At 45.2% G+C, this 11,428-nt stretch overlaps 12 non-coding genes across 12 annotated transcripts; all 12 read left to right on the top strand.

The window, feature by feature from the left end:
- The first annotated feature begins 63 nt into the window (after nt 1–63).
- Nucleotides 64–178, top strand: LOC146775657 (U5 spliceosomal RNA). Its single transcript, XR_014973509.1, has one exon. It is a non-coding gene; the product is annotated as a U5 spliceosomal RNA (small nuclear RNA).
- An 865-nt stretch (nt 179–1,043) lies between these two features.
- Nucleotides 1,044–1,158, top strand: LOC146775656 (U5 spliceosomal RNA). Its single transcript, XR_014973508.1, has one exon. It is a non-coding gene; the product is annotated as a U5 spliceosomal RNA (small nuclear RNA).
- Nucleotides 1,159–2,010: 852 nt separating this feature from the next.
- Nucleotides 2,011–2,125, top strand: LOC146775655 (U5 spliceosomal RNA). The gene has a single exon (XR_014973507.1). It is a non-coding gene; the product is annotated as a U5 spliceosomal RNA (small nuclear RNA).
- An 852-nt stretch (nt 2,126–2,977) lies between these two features.
- LOC146775654 (U5 spliceosomal RNA) lies at nt 2,978–3,092 on the top strand. Its single transcript, XR_014973506.1, has one exon. It is a non-coding gene; the product is annotated as a U5 spliceosomal RNA (small nuclear RNA).
- Nucleotides 3,093–3,944: 852 nt separating this feature from the next.
- Nucleotides 3,945–4,059, top strand: LOC146775653 (U5 spliceosomal RNA). Its single transcript, XR_014973505.1, has one exon. It is a non-coding gene; the product is annotated as a U5 spliceosomal RNA (small nuclear RNA).
- An 852-nt stretch (nt 4,060–4,911) lies between these two features.
- On the top strand, nt 4,912–5,026 carry LOC146775652 (U5 spliceosomal RNA). Its single transcript, XR_014973504.1, has one exon. It is a non-coding gene; the product is annotated as a U5 spliceosomal RNA (small nuclear RNA).
- An 852-nt stretch (nt 5,027–5,878) lies between these two features.
- On the top strand, nt 5,879–5,993 carry LOC146775651 (U5 spliceosomal RNA). The gene has a single exon (XR_014973502.1). It is a non-coding gene; the product is annotated as a U5 spliceosomal RNA (small nuclear RNA).
- Nucleotides 5,994–6,845: 852 nt separating this feature from the next.
- Nucleotides 6,846–6,960, top strand: LOC146775650 (U5 spliceosomal RNA). Its single transcript, XR_014973501.1, has one exon. It is a non-coding gene; the product is annotated as a U5 spliceosomal RNA (small nuclear RNA).
- An 852-nt stretch (nt 6,961–7,812) lies between these two features.
- Nucleotides 7,813–7,927, top strand: LOC146775649 (U5 spliceosomal RNA). Its single transcript, XR_014973629.1, has one exon. It is a non-coding gene; the product is annotated as a U5 spliceosomal RNA (small nuclear RNA).
- Nucleotides 7,928–8,792: 865 nt separating this feature from the next.
- On the top strand, nt 8,793–8,907 carry LOC146775648 (U5 spliceosomal RNA). The gene has a single exon (XR_014973500.1). It is a non-coding gene; the product is annotated as a U5 spliceosomal RNA (small nuclear RNA).
- An 852-nt stretch (nt 8,908–9,759) lies between these two features.
- Nucleotides 9,760–9,874, top strand: LOC146775647 (U5 spliceosomal RNA). Its single transcript, XR_014973499.1, has one exon. It is a non-coding gene; the product is annotated as a U5 spliceosomal RNA (small nuclear RNA).
- An 852-nt stretch (nt 9,875–10,726) lies between these two features.
- LOC146775646 (U5 spliceosomal RNA) lies at nt 10,727–10,841 on the top strand. The gene has a single exon (XR_014973498.1). It is a non-coding gene; the product is annotated as a U5 spliceosomal RNA (small nuclear RNA).
- The last annotated feature ends 587 nt before the right edge of the window (nt 10,842–11,428 follow it).

Here is an 11,428-nt window from a genome sequence, read left to right as displayed (position 1 = left end):
TCACCCTCGCAATGACAGGGTCTTTGATGTGCCGCCACTTACCCTAGAGAGCTATATTGTCACTTACTCTGGTTTCTCTTCAAAACGAAAAAATCTTTCGCCTTTTACTAAAGATTTCCGTGGAGAGGAACATTTAAGAGTTTATTCAATTTTTTTAAGCCTTGCCACAGGTGAGGCTGTTTATCATTTGTTTAAAAGAAAAGCATTAGAAGTTGGGGAATATCCAGCAATTGCCTGCTGCTTTTTTGGGGGACATGAGTTTGGTGTTTTATTCCTGAGCTCTCTGCTTGCTCATTTGCATAAACAGAGTGCAGGAGAGGTGCCTCATGGGAAAGAGCTTGTGCAGTGCATGAGATTGCTTTTCTTGACTGACTTGAAACTTCACGATCGCAGGCAGTATATTTTCTTATCTCCCAAAGATCCTGCTGCCAGATCCCAGAGGTCACCCTCCTTTTTAAAGGTGGGACCAAGACTCATGCTGTGCTTTTCATAGGGCTTGCCCGTTATTTGTGCCCGTTATTTGTGCCCGTTAGAGGTGCCCTGAGAGGTCGCCAATCCTGAGTCAGCTTCCTCTCAGGTAGACTTGAAGGGGCACGTCAGACTTGTTTCACGTGTCTCCAGCCTAGACAGATATATCCTTCTATATTCAGGTTTAATGAAAGTACGTGTGAAAAAGGCACATACGGTGCATGGCTATGTGTAGAGCGTGTTGAAAGCGTAAAATGGCTAGGGGACAAAAGGCCTACAGTGCCACTTAACTAAAAGCCTGATTCACATTTCCTGTTCCCCTTCCCCAGCAGCCCCGACAACTCCTAATGAGCTGAGGTGAGTACAAAAGAAATTTGCATATTCCCAGACATACACATGTGAACAGTCCACCTTTTTGTACCTTGAGCAGAGACTTTGAAATGTTGGCCTGTTTTGCCCACCGGCCTGGTTCTCGCCCTCTTTCTTAGAGCCTGAAAATACCTTTCAGGTCCTCACCCTCGCAATGACAGGGTCTTTGATGTGCCGCCACTTACCCTAGAGAGCTATATTGTCACTTACTCTGGTTTCTCTTCAAAACGAAAAAATCTTTCGCCTTTTACTAAAGATTTCCGTGGAGAGGAACATTTAAGAGTTTATTCAATTTTTTTAAGCCTTGCCACAGGTGAGGCTGTTTATCATTTGTTTAAAAGAAAAGCATTAGAAGTTGGGGAATATCCAGCAATTGTCTGCTGCTTTTTTGGGGGACATGAGTTTGGTGTTTTATTCCTGAGCTCTCTGCTTGCTCATTTGCATAAACAGAGTGCAGGAGAGGTGCCTCATGGGAAAGAGCTTGTGCAGTGCATGAGATTGCTTTTCTTGACTGACTTGAAACTTCACGATCGCAGGCAGTATATTTTCTTATCTCCCAAAGATCCTGCTGCCAGATCCCAGAGGTCACCCTCCTTTTTAAAGGTGGGACCAAGACTCATGCTGTGCTTTTCATAGGGCTTGCCCGTTATTTGTGCCCGTTCGAGGTGCCCTGAGAGGTCGCCAATCCTGAGTCAGCTTCCTCTCAGGTAGACTTGAAGGGGCACGTCAGACTTGTTTCACGTGTCTCCAGCCTAGACAGATATATCCTTCTATATTCAGGTTTAATGAAAGTACGTGTGAAAAAGGCACATACGGTGCATGGCTATGTGTAGAGCGTGTTGAAAGCGTAAAATGGCTAGGGGACAAAAGGCCTACAGTGCCACTTAACTAAAAGCCTGATTCACATTTCCTGTTCCCCTTCCCCAGCAGCCCCGACAACTCCTAATGAGCTGAGGTGAGTACAAAAGAAATTTGCATATTCCCAGACATACACATGTGAACAGTCCACCTTTTTGTACCTTGAGCAGAGACTTTGAAATGTTGGCCTGTTTTGCCCACCGGCCTGGTTCTCGCCCTCTTTCTTAGAGCCTGAAAATACCTTTCAGGTCCTCACCCTCGCAATGACAGGGTCTTTGATGTGCCGCCACTTACCCTAGAGAGCTATATTGTCACTTACTCTGGTTTCTCTTCAAAACGAAAAAATCTTTCGCCTTTTACTAAAGATTTCCGTGGAGAGGAACATTTAAGAGTTTATTCAATTTTTTTAAGCCTTGCCACAGGTGAGGCTGTTTATCATTTGTTTAAAAGAAAAGCATTAGAAGTTGGGGAATATCCAGCAATTGCCTGCTGCTTTTTTGGGGGACTTGAGTTTGGTGTTTTATTCCTGAGCTCTCTGCTTGCTCATTTGCATAAACAGAGTGCAGGAGAGGTGCCTCATGGGAAAGAGCTTGTGCAGTGCATGAGATTGCTTTTCTTGACTGACTTGAAACTTCACGATCGCAGGCAGTATATTTTCTTATCTCCCAAAGATCCTGCTGCCAGATCCCAGAGGTCACCCTCCTTTTTAAAGGTGGGACCAAGACTCATGCTGTGCTTTTCATAGGGCTTGCCCGTTATTTGTGCCCGTTCGAGGTGCCCTGAGAGGTCCCCAATCCTGAGTCAGCTTCCTCTCAGGTAGACTTGAAGGGGCACGTCAGACTTGTTTCACGTGTCTCCAGCCTAGACAGATATATCCTTCTATATTCAGGTTTAATGAAAGTACGTGTGAAAAAGGCACATACGGTGCATGGCTATGTGTAGAGCGTGTTGAAAGCGTAAAATGGCTAGGGGACAAAAGGCCTACAGTGCCACTTAACTAAAAGCCTGATTCACATTTGCTGTTCCCCTTCCCCAGCAGCCCCGACAACTCCTAATGAGCTGAGGTGAGTACAAAAGAAATTTGCATATTCCCAGACATACACATGTGAACAGTCCACCTTTTTGTACCTTGAGCAGAGACTTTGAAATGTTGGCCTGTTTTGCCCACCGGCCTGGTTCTCGCCCTCTTTCTTAGAGCCTGAAAATACCTTTCAGGTCCTCACCCTCGCAATGACAGGGTCTTTGATGTGCCGCCACTTACCCTAGAGAGCTATATTGTCACTTACTCTGGTTTCTCTTCAAAACGAAAAAATCTTTCGCCTTTTACTAAAGATTTCCGTGGAGAGGAACATTTAAGAGTTTATTCAATTTTTTTAAGCCTTGCCACAGGTGAGGCTGTTTATCATTTGTTTAAAAGAAAAGCATTAGAAGTTGGGGAATATCCAGCAATTGCCTGCTGCTTTTTTGGGGGACATGAGTTTGGTGTTTTATTCCTGAGCTCTCTGCTTGCTCATTTGCATAAACAGAGTGCAGGAGAGGTGCCTCATGGGAAAGAGCTTGTGCAGTGCATGAGATTGCTTTTCTTGACTGACTTGAAACTTCACGATCGCAGGCAGTATATTTTCTTATCTCCCAAAGATCCTGCTGCCAGATCCCAGAGGTCACCCTCCTTTTTAAAGGTGGGACCAAGACTCATGCTGTGCTTTTCATAGGGCTTGCCCGTTATTTGTGCCCGTTCGAGGTGCCCTGAGAGGTCGCCAATCCTGAGTCAGCTTCCTCTCAGGTAGACTTGAAGGGGCACGTCAGACTTGTTTCACGTGTCTCCAGCCTAGACAGATATATCCTTCTATATTCAGGTTTAATGAAAGTACGTGTGAAAAAGGCACATACGGTGCATGGCTATGTGTAGAGCGTGTTGAAAGCGTAAAATGGCTAGGGGACAAAAGGCCTACAGTGCCACTTAACTAAAAGCCTGATTCACATTTCCTGTTCCCCTTCCCCAGCAGCCCCGACAACTCCTAATGAGCTGAGGTGAGTACAAAAGAAATTTGCATATTCCCAGACATACACATGTGAACAGTCCACCTTTTTGTACCTTGAGCAGAGACTTTGAAATGTTGGCCTGTTTTGCCCACCGGCCTGGTTCTCGCCCTCTTTCTTAGAGCCTGAAAATACCTTTCAGGTCCTCACCCTCGCAATGACAGGGTCTTTGATGTGCCGCCACTTACCCTAGAGAGCTATATTGTCACTTACTCTGGTTTCTCTTCAAAACGAAAAAATCTTTCGCCTTTTACTAAAGATTTCCGTGGAGAGGAACATTTAAGAGTTTATTCAATTTTTTTAAGCCTTGCCACAGGTGAGGCTGTTTATCATTTGTTTAAAAGAAAAGCATTAGAAGTTGGGGAATATCCAGCAATTGCCTGCTGCTTTTTTGGGGGACATGAGTTTGGTGTTTTATTCCTGAGCTCTCTGCTTGCTCATTTGCATAAACAGAGTGCAGGAGAGGTGCCTCATGGGAAAGAGCTTGTGCAGTGCATGAGATTGCTTTTCTTGACTGACTTGAAACTTCACGATCGCAGGCAGTATATTTTCTTATCTCCCAAAGATCCTGCTGCCAGATCCCAGAGGTCACCCTCCTTTTTAAAGGTGGGACCAAGACTCATGCTGTGCTTTTCATAGGGCTTGCCCGTTATTTGTGCCCGTTCGAGGTGCCCTGAGAGGTCGCCAATCCTGAGTCAGCTTCCTCTCAGGTAGACTTGAAGGGGCACGTCAGACTTGTTTCACGTGTCTCCAGCCTAGACAGATATATCCTTCTATATTCAGGTTTAATGAAAGTACGTGTGAAAAAGGCACATACGGTGCATGGCTATGTGTAGAGCGTGTTGAAAGCGTAAAATGGCTAGGGGACAAAAGGCCTACAGTGCCACTTAACTAAAAGCCTGATTCACATTTCCTGTTCCCCTTCCCCAGCAGCCCCGACAACTCCTAATGAGCTGAGGTGAGTACAAAAGAAATTTGCATATTCCCAGACATACACATGTGAACAGTCCACCTTTTTGTACCTTGAGCAGAGACTTTGAAATGTTGGCCTGTTTTGCCCACCGGCCTGGTTCTCGCCCTCTTTCTTAGAGCCTGAAAATACCTTTCAGGTCCTCACCCTCGCAATGACAGGGTCTTTGATGTGCCGCCACTTACCCTAGAGAGCTATATTGTCACTTACTCTGGTTTCTCTTCAAAACGAAAAAATCTTTCGCCTTTTACTAAAGATTTCCGTGGAGAGGAACATTTAAGAGTTTATTCAATTTTTTTAAGCCTTGCCACAGGTGAGGCTGTTTATCATTTGTTTAAAAGAAAAGCATTAGAAGTTGGGGAATATCCAGCAATTGTCTGCTGCTTTTTTGGGGGACATGAGTTTGGTGTTTTATTCCTGAGCTCTCTGCTTGCTCATTTGCATAAACAGAGTGCAGGAGAGGTGCCTCATGGGAAAGAGCTTGTGCAGTGCATGAGATTGCTTTTCTTGACTGACTTGAAACTTCACGATCGCAGGCAGTATATTTTCTTATCTCCCAAAGATCCTGCTGCCAGATCCCAGAGGTCACCCTCCTTTTTAAAGGTGGGACCAAGACTCATGCTGTGCTTTTCATAGGGCTTGCCCGTTATTTGTGCCCGTTAGAGGTGCCCTGAGAGGTCGCCAATCCTGAGTCAGCTTCCTCTCAGGTAGACTTGAAGGGGCACGTCAGACTTGTTTCACGTGTCTCCAGCCTAGACAGATATATCCTTCTATATTCAGGTTTAATGAAAGTACGTGTGAAAAAGGCACATACGGTGCATGGCTATGTGTAGAGCGTGTTGAAAGCGTAAAATGGCTAGGGGACAAAAGGCCTACAGTGCCACTTAACTAAAAGCCTGATTCACATTTCCTGTTCCCCTTCCCCAGCAGCCCCGACAACTCCTAATGAGCTGAGGTGAGTACAAAAGAAATTTGCATATTCCCAGACATACACATGTGAACAGTCCACCTTTTTGTACCTTGAGCAGAGACTTTGAAATGTTGGCCTGTTTTGCCCACCGGCCTGGTTCTCGCCCTCTTTCTTAGAGCCTGAAAATACCTTTCAGGTCCTCACCCTCGCAATGACAGGGTCTTTGATGTGCCGCCACTTACCCTAGAGAGCTATATTGTCACTTACTCTGGTTTCTCTTCAAAACGAAAAAATCTTTCGCCTTTTACTAAAGATTTCCGTGGAGAGGAACATTTAAGAGTTTATTCAATTTTTTTAAGCCTTGCCACAGGTGAGGCTGTTTATCATTTGTTTAAAAGAAAAGCATTAGAAGTTGGGGAATATCCAGCAATTGTCTGCTGCTTTTTTGGGGGACATGAGTTTGGTGTTTTATTCCTGAGCGCTCTGCTTGCTCATTTGCATAAACAGAGTGCAGGAGAGGTGCCTCATGGGAAAGAGCTTGTGCAGTGCATGAGATTGCTTTTCTTGACTGACTTGAAACTTCACGATCTCAGGCAGTATATTTTCTTATCTCCCAAAGATCCTGCTGCCAGATCCCAGAGGTCACCCTCCTTTTTAAAGGTGGGACCAAGACTCATGCTGTGCTTTTCATAGGGCTTGCCCGTTATTTGTGCCCGTTCGAGGTGCCCTGAGAGGTCCCCAATCCTGAGTCAGCTTCCTCTCAGGTAGACTTGAAGGGGCACGTCAGACTTGTTTCACGTGTCTCCAGCCTAGACAGATATATCCTTCTATATTCAGGTTTAATGAAAGTACGTGTGAAAAAGGCACATACGGTGCATGGCTATGTGTAGAGCGTGTTGAAAGCGTAAAATGGCTAGGGGACAAAAGGCCTACAGTGCCACTTAACTAAAAGCCTGATTCACATTTCCTGTTCCCCTTCCCCAGCAGCCCCGACAACTCCTAATGAGCTGAGGTGAGTACAAAAGAAATTTGCATATTCCCAGACATACACATGTGAACAGTCCACCTTTTTGTACCTTGAGCAGAGACTTTGAAATGTTGGCCTGTTTTGCCCACCGGCCTGGTTCTCGCCCTCTTTCTTAGAGCCTGAAAATACCTTTCAGGTCCTCACCCTCGCAATGACAGGGTCTTTGATGTGCCGCCACTTACCCTAGAGAGCTATATTGTCACTTACTCTGGTTTCTCTTCAAAACGAAAAAATCTTTCGCCTTTTACTAAAGATTTCCGTGGAGAGGAACATTTAAGAGTTTATTCAATTTTTTTAAGCCTTGCCACAGGTGAGGCTGTTTATCATTTGTTTAAAAGAAAAGCATTAGAAGTTGGGGAATATCCAGCAATTGTCTGCTGCTTTTTTGGGGGACATGAGTTTGGTGTTTTATTCCTGAGCTCTCTGCTTGCTCATTTGCATAAACAGAGTGCAGGAGAGGTGCCTCATGGGAAAGAGCTTGTGCAGTGCATGAGATTGCTTTTCTTGACTGACTTGAAACTTCACGATCGCAGGCAGTATATTTTCTTATCTCCCAAAGATCCTGCTGCCAGATCCCAGAGGTCACCCTCCTTTTTAAAGGTGGCACCAAGACTCATGCTGTGCTTTTCATAGGGCTTGCCGGTTATTTGTGCCCGTTAGAGGTGCCCTGAGAGGTCGCCAATTCTGAGTCAGCTTCCTCTCAGGTAGACTTGAAGGGGCACGTCAGACTTGTTTCACGTGTCTCCAGCCTAGACAGATATATCCTTCTATATTCAGGTTTAATGAAAGTACGTGTGAAAAAGGCACATACGGTGCATGGCTATGTGTAGAGCGTGTTGAAAGCGTAAAATGGCTAGGGGACAAAAGGCCTACAGTGCCACTTAACTAAAAGCCTGATTCACATTTGCTGTTCCCCTTCCCCAGCAGCCCCGACAACTCCTAATGAGCTGAGGTGAGTACAAAAGAAATTTGCATATTCCCAGACATACACATGTGAACAGTCCACCTTTTTGTACCTTGAGCAGAGACTTTGAAATGTTGGCCTGTTTTGCCCACCGGCCTGGTTCTCGCCCTCTTTCTTAGAGCCTGAAAATACCTTTCAGGTCCTCACCCTCGCAATGACAGGGTCTTTGATGTGCCGCCACTTACCCTAGAGAGCTATATTGTCACTTACTCTGGTTTCTCTTCAAAACGAAAAAATCTTTCGCCTTTTACTAAAGATTTCCGTGGAGAGAAACATTTAAGAGTTTATTCAATTTTTTTAAGCCTTGCCACAGGTGAGGCTGTTTATCATTTGTTTAAAAGAAAAGCATTAGAAGTTGGGGAATATCCAGCAATTGTCTGCTGCTTTTTTGGGGGACATGAGTTTGGTGTTTTATTCCTGAGCTCTCTGCTTGCTCATTTGCATAAACAGAGTGCAGGAGAGGTGCCTCATGGGAAAGAGCTTGTGCAGTGCATGAGATTGCTTTTCTTGACTGACTTGAAACTTCACGATCGCAGGCAGTATATTTTCTTATCTCCCAAAGATCCTGCTGCCAGATCCCAGAGGTCACCCTCCTTTTTAAAGGTGGGACCAAGACTCATGCTGTGCTTTTCATAGGGCTTGCCCGTTATTTGTGCCCGTTATTTGTGCCCGTTAGAGGTGCCCTGAGAGGTCGCCAATCCTGAGTCAGCTTCCTCTCAGGTAGACTTGAAGGGGCACGTCAGACTTGTTTCACGTGTCTCCAGCCTAGACAGATATATCCTTCTATATTCAGGTTTAATGAAAGTACGTGTGAAAAAGGCACATACGGTGCATGGCTATGTGTAGAGCGTGTTGAAAGCGTAAAATGGCTAGGGGACAAAAGGCCTACAGTGCCACTTAACTAAAAGCCTGATTCACATTTCCTGTTCCCCTTCCCCAGCAGCCCCGACAACTCCTAATGAGCTGAGGTGAGTACAAAAGAAATTTGCATATTCCCAGACATACACATGTGAACAGTCCACCTTTTTGTACCTTGAGCAGAGACTTTGAAATGTTGGCCTGTTTTGCCCACCGGCCTGGTTCTCGCCCTCTTTCTTAGAGCCTGAAAATACCTTTCAGGTCCTCACCCTCGCAATGACAGGGTCTTTGATGTGCCGCCACTTACCCTAGAGAGCTATATTGTCACTTACTCTGGTTTCTCTTCAAAACGAAAAAATCTTTCGCCTTTTACTAAAGATTTCCGTGGAGAGGAACATTTAAGAGTTTATTCAATTTTTTTAAGCCTTGCCACAGGTGAGGCTGTTTATCATTTGTTTAAAAGAAAAGCATTAGAAGTTGGGGAATATCCAGCAATTGTCTGCTGCTTTTTTGGGGGACATGAGTTTGGTGTTTTATTCCTGAGCTCTCTGCTTGCTCATTTGCATAAACAGAGTGCAGGAGAGGTGCCTCATGGGAAAGAGCTTGTGCAGTGCATGAGATTGCTTTTCTTGACTGACTTGAAACTTCACGATCGCAGGCAGTATATTTTCTTATCTCCCAAAGATCCTGCTGCCAGATCCCAGAGGTCACCCTCCTTTTTAAAGGTGGGACCAAGACTCATGCTGTGCTTTTCATAGGGCTTGCCCGTTATTTGTGCCCGTTCGAGGTGCCCTGAGAGGTCGCCAATCCTGAGTCAGCTTCCTCTCAGGTAGACTTGAAGGGGCACGTCAGACTTGTTTCACGTGTCTCCAGCCTAGACAGATATATCCTTCTATATTCAGGTTTAATGAAAGTACGTGTGAAAAAGGCACATACGGTGCATGGCTATGTGTAGAGCGTGTTGAAAGCGTAAAATGGCTAGGGGACAAAAGGCCTACAGTGCCACTTAACTAAAAGCCTGATTCACATTTCCTGTTCCCCTTCCCCAGCAGCCCCGACAACTCCTAATGAGCTGAGGTGAGTACAAAAGAAATTTGCATATTCCCAGACATACACATGTGAACAGTCCACCTTTTTGTACCTTGAGCAGAGACTTTGAAATGTTGGCCTGTTTTGCCCACCGGCCTGGTTCTCGCCCTCTTTCTTAGAGCCTGAAAATACCTTTCAGGTCCTCACCCTCGCAATGACAGGGTCTTTGATGTGCCGCCACTTACCCTAGAGAGCTATATTGTCACTTACTCTGGTTTCTCTTCAAAACGAAAAAATCTTTCGCCTTTTACTAAAGATTTCCGTGGAGAGGAACATTTAAGAGTTTATTCAATTTTTTTAAGCCTTGCCACAGGTGAGGCTGTTTATCATTTGTTTAAAAGAAAAGCATTAGAAGTTGGGGAATATCCAGCAATTGCCTGCTGCTTTTTTGGGGGACTTGAGTTTGGTGTTTTATTCCTGAGCTCTCTGCTTGCTCATTTGCATAAACAGAGTGCAGGAGAGGTGCCTCATGGGAAAGAGCTTGTGCAGTGCATGAGATTGCTTTTCTTGACTGACTTGAAACTTCACGATCGCAGGCAGTATATTTTCTTATCTCCCAAAGATCCTGCTGCCAGATCCCAGAGGTCACCCTCCTTTTTAAAGGTGGGACCAAGACTCATGCTGTGCTTTTCATAGGGCTTGCCCGTTATTTGTGCCCGTTCGAGGTGCCCTGAGAGGTCCCCAATCCTGAGTCAGCTTCCTCTCAGGTAGACTTGAAGGGGCACGTCAGACTTGTTTCACGTGTCTCCAGCCTAGACAGATATATCCTTCTATATTCAGGTTTAATGAAAGTACGTGTGAAAAAGGCACATACGGTGCATGGCTATGTGTAGAGCGTGTTGAAAGCGTAAAATGGCTAGGGGACAAAAGGCCTACAGTGCCACTTAACTAAAAGCCTGATTCACATTTGCTGTTCCCCTTCCCCAGCAGCCCCGACAACTCCTAATGAGCTGAGGTGAGTACAAAAGAAATTTGCATATTCCCAGACATACACATGTGAACAGTCCACCTTTTTGTACCTTGAGCAGAGACTTTGAAATGTTGGCCTGTTTTGCCCACCGGCCTGGTTCTCGCCCTCTTTCTTAGAGCCTGAAAATACCTTTCAGGTCCTCACCCTCGCAATGACAGGGTCTTTGATGTGCCGCCACTTACCCTAGAGAGCTATATTGTCACTTACTCTGGTTTCTCTTCAAAACGAAAAAATCTTTCGCCTTTTACTAAAGATTTCCGTGGAGAGGAACATTTAAGAGTTTATTCAATTTTTTTAAGCCTTGCCACAGGTGAGGCTGTTTATCATTTGTTTAAAAGAAAAGCATTAGAAGTTGGGGAATATCCAGCAATTGCCTGCTGCTTTTTTGGGGGACATGAGTTTGGTGTTTTATTCCTGAGCTCTCTGCTTGCTCATTTGCATAAACAGAGTGCAGGAGAGGTGCCTCATGGGAAAGAGCTTGTGCAGTGCATGAGATTGCTTTTCTTGACTGACTTGAAACTTCACGATCGCAGGCAGTATATTTTCTTATCTCCCAAAGATCCTGCTGCCAGATCCCAGAGGTCACCCTCCTTTTTAAAGGTGGGACCAAGACTCATGCTGTGCTTTTCATAGGGCTTGCCCGTTATTTGTGCCCGTTCGAGGTGCCCTGAGAGGTCGCCAATCCTGAGTCAGCTTCCTCTCAGGTAGACTTGAAGGGGCACGTCAGACTTGTTTCACGTGTCTCCAGCCTAGACAGATATATCCTTCTATATTCAGGTTTAATGAAAGTACGTGTGAAAAAGGCACATACGGTGCATGGCTATGTGTAGAGCGTGTTGAAAGCGTAAAATGGCTAGGGGACAAAAGGCCTACAGTGCCACTTAACTAAAAGCCTGATTCACATT

This window comes from Triturus cristatus, chromosome 12, assembly GCF_964204655.1.
Source record: "Triturus cristatus chromosome 12, aTriCri1.1, whole genome shotgun sequence".
NCBI classification, from domain to species: Eukaryota; Metazoa; Chordata; class Amphibia; order Caudata; family Salamandridae; genus Triturus; species Triturus cristatus.
This window is presented reverse-complemented; position numbering and strand designations above follow the sequence as displayed.